The 3,810-nt window shown below is 40.4% G+C and overlaps 1 pseudogene; it reads right to left on the bottom strand.

Moving 5' to 3' along the window:
* Positions 1-1,951: 1,951 nt before the first annotated feature.
* On the bottom strand, positions 1,952-3,465 carry LOC129511066 (ribosomal protein S6 kinase beta-1-like; annotated as a pseudogene).
* Between the last annotated feature and the right edge of the window lie 345 nt (positions 3,466-3,810).

The raw sequence follows: 3,810 nt of genomic DNA on the forward strand, positions 1-3,810 counted from the left end.
TATTTTAACTTGTGACCCTTTCTTTTAAATGACTTAAAGTGACTGTTCTTCTCTTGTTCTTCTTTCCTCACTGAGACCACACTGACCCATCTTTTAGGACCACTGGTTAAACAAGTCTTCCCAAAGCTTCCATGATTTTTCAGTATATAAGCTGGAAATGATTTTCCCTCACTGAATTGCTACCAAACTCCTGGGGCCTTTTTTGAGGTACTATTTCCTTTCTTGTAATATATCAATTTGTGTGTGATTATTTTCCCTACTAGACTCTAAGCCTCTTGAAGACATGTATCATGTCCTACTTCTCTCAGCATTATCAAATTCTAGTAGGAGCTTCATAAATATTTGTTGAGTGAATATAAAGGACCATGTTGGTAAAATTTATGACCATGAATAACTTTAAGATTAGAGATCGAGTAAGTGCCTGAAAGGATCAGTGTTTTGTATTAACCGAAAGTTGCATTGTCCAGTATGGTACCCACTAGTCATATACTGCTATTTAATTTCAGATTAAAATTAAATGGAAATTTTAAGATGTGTCCCTCCTCCTTCTCACTAGCATATTTGAAGTACTCAGTAGCCACATGTGCCAAATAGCTAGTGTATGGGCTTTTCTAGCTCACAGAGAGTCCTATTGGACAGTACTGGTCTAGTCCCTGGTAACTCCAAGTTTCCAAATCTTAGTTCCCAAGCTCATAGTCTTTGCTTTCATCTTTCTCAATCTTCAAATTTGTCTTTTCTGAGCAACTCTGCCTGGATGCAGGTAGTTCATTTGCTCTATTCAGATAGTCTCAGCTGGCACTCTGGATAAGAAAAGTCTCCCACAGGTTGTGTGGTCTACTAATTTTATCAAGCCAGTTAGTTAACTTATTCTTTATTTATAAGCAGATTTATTGAGGTGTAAGTTACACACCATAAAAATCATCCCTCTTGAATGTAGAATTCAATGATTTTTAGTGAATGTGAAGAGTTGTGCAATCTCTACGACAATCTAATTTTAGAACATTTGCATCACCCTAGCAAGATCCATCGCACTCTTTTTTTTTATTCGCTCCCCACTCTCAAACAACTTTTTTTTTTTTAACAATGATTCATTTGCATTTTTATTATTTCGCCAAGAGAAGAAACAGAAGTTGTCTGGCTTTCTTCACACCAACCAATAATTTTGGATTTTAAAGTTGGGTTGTTTTCCATAATGAGCTGAATCAAAAATCTATTTGAAAAATATATATTTATTTAAGAAACATTCAGATTATTTGCACCTAAGACATCAATCTTTGAGTTTCTTTTGTCTTTGATTCCATGTTGCTGGAAAAAAAGTTTGAACAAGCTTGCATGTTCATTTGTCCTTAGTTGCAAGTATTACGGGCAATTTCACACTTTGCCTAAAGGAAGGATAACCCTCCTTCAACACAATCAGAACTCAACAGTGACTCAGAAGAAATATCCTGTACCCTTAATATTGCCAGTTTGAGACATCAACATGAAAATCCTTGATGAGGGGATCCCTGGGTGGCTCCTCGGGGGGTGAGTGCCTGCCTTCAGCCCAGGGGCATGACCCTGGAGTCCCGGGATCCAGTCCCGCATCAGGCTCCCTGGATGGAGCCTGCTTCTTCTTCTCCCTCTGCCTCTGCCTCTGTCTCTCTCTCTCTGTGTCTCTCATGAATAAATAAAACCTTAAAAAAATCACTGATGAGATTGAGAAGATGTCTCTAGAAATCAATTAATTGATGTGCCTAAGAGTTCCACAATAGTATTTTGCTTTTTATTTGCACCATTGATTGATTTTTTAAAAAATCCATGTTTATTTTGCCTCTGTCTAAAGTGTTCAATGCAATGACACTGACTCTTCAAGACTGTCATTTTGAGTCTTCTTGTTCTACCTTACTGGATCCTAACACATCCCTTCCCCACCTTTTTTGCCTTAAATTCATTCATTAAAATCATTATTCTGTCAGAGATTCATATATAGGTGCTCTGGTCATTTGGAGATCATGGGAAAAGCTTGTTTTTTTGTATGGCCTGGAGTTTGGCTGTCATATTGGAAGTGGGGTTGGAGCTTCCCCACTCATTGTCATATCCACTTGCTCTACTCCACTTGTTTCCATTGGATACTCCACAGGTGTCTGAGGATTTGCCGTGCTGGCCGAAGCGCCCATTCCTCAGAAATCCCCAGGAGAAGATTTGACCCGGCTGACAGGTGCTTGTGGGCTGCCAATAAATTGAGATGATCAGATTTTTGGTTCAAAGGAAAATTTTTCTTTCACACTTTCAAGTACAGATGGAGCCACATATGTAAAACCCCGAAAGACCTGGTTGGCACTTTCACTGAGAGTTGAGTCATCTGGGCTGTCAACAGGTGTCTGATGTGTAAACTTTGAATGAAACTGACTCACATCCTCTTCAGCTTGCAACAGAGGTTTAAAGGAGGGGGCTCTACCTTCTGAGCCAGTAGTTCTTCCCGGTTTATATGCCCAAAGAATGGATGAGCTTGAACTTCTCCAGCATCCTCAGGACCAGCTCCAAGCCAAGAAGCAACATTTCTTTTCAGAAGCTTTTTAAGCAGATCTCTGGCTTCTTGCGTGAGGTAGAGAGGCAAATTGAATGTACTTTTGAGGATTTTGCCAATCGTTTTTTTTTCCATTCTCCCTAGTGATTGGGGGTGCTCCAGTCAGCAGGTCATGCATGAATGTTCCCAAACTCTACCAATCCACAGCACGATTGTGACCACTTCTCATTAAGACTTCCAGGGCATGTATTCTATTGTTCCATAAAATGTGTGTGTGACTGTTCCATCATGAACAGATTCTTTACATAATCCAAAGTCTGTTAGTTTCACATGACCTTGATGATTAAGTATGATATTCCCCAGCTTCGGGTCTCTGTAGATAATCCCCTTTTGATGTAAATGCCCCAAAGCCCTGGAGATTTCTGCCAAGTAAAAGCAGGCTGTGTCTTCCATAAATATTCTCTTTCTAACTGCATAAATAATTCTCCTCTGCTGAGATACTCAAGGATGAGGTAGAGTTTTCCACTGGTCTGAAAGGCATAAATTAAATCCACAATGAGGGATGCCTTACGCCCTCCAGAATATTCTGTTCTGCTTTTGTATGAGCTGTATCTTCAGCATTTTCTACTCTCATTGCCTTTTTAAGCACCTTCATAGCAAATATTTTCCCACTATTTCCTGTTACTTGAAAAACCTTTCCATGGCCCCCTTTACCAAGTACCTGAAGTAGCTCAAAACATTCTGGTCTGATTTTTTTCTGGCCCTCAAGTTTCTCACAATGTTCCATGCCAAGTTCCTATGGCCCAACTCCTCCAGGGTCCATGCTTTCATTTAACTAACCCCCCCCCCCCCCCCCCCCGCCAGCTCATCCTCAGAGCCTGCATCTTTGGCTGGTCCAGATCAATGTCAAATACTCTGGCCATGTCCTCAGTTTCCCTGATTCTGAAGTCCAGCTCTGGGTAAAATCTGTCATGCCACCTCAGTCATCGCCTTATGGGCCTGGACCCACTGCGGCCCCCATCACTGCTGCTTCTGTCATCACCGGCTGCTTGGGCTCAGTGCCGCAAACAACTTCTAATCATTTTCTACTCCTATAGATTGCCTTTTCTGGGCATTTCATATCAATGGTATTGTGCAATATGCAGCTTTTTGTGTCTGGCTTCTTTAAGTTAGTGTAATGTTTTTGAGATTCATCTATGCTGTAGTTCCTATAGTACTACAATTCCTTTTTATCGCCAACTAAGATTTTATTGTATGAGTATACCACTTTTTGTTTATCCATTCACCTGTTGATGGATATTCGA

This window comes from Nyctereutes procyonoides, unplaced genomic scaffold, assembly GCF_905146905.1.
Source record: "Nyctereutes procyonoides isolate TBG_1078 unplaced genomic scaffold, NYPRO_anot_genome, whole genome shotgun sequence".
Classification (NCBI taxonomy): Eukaryota; Metazoa; Chordata; class Mammalia; order Carnivora; family Canidae; genus Nyctereutes; species Nyctereutes procyonoides.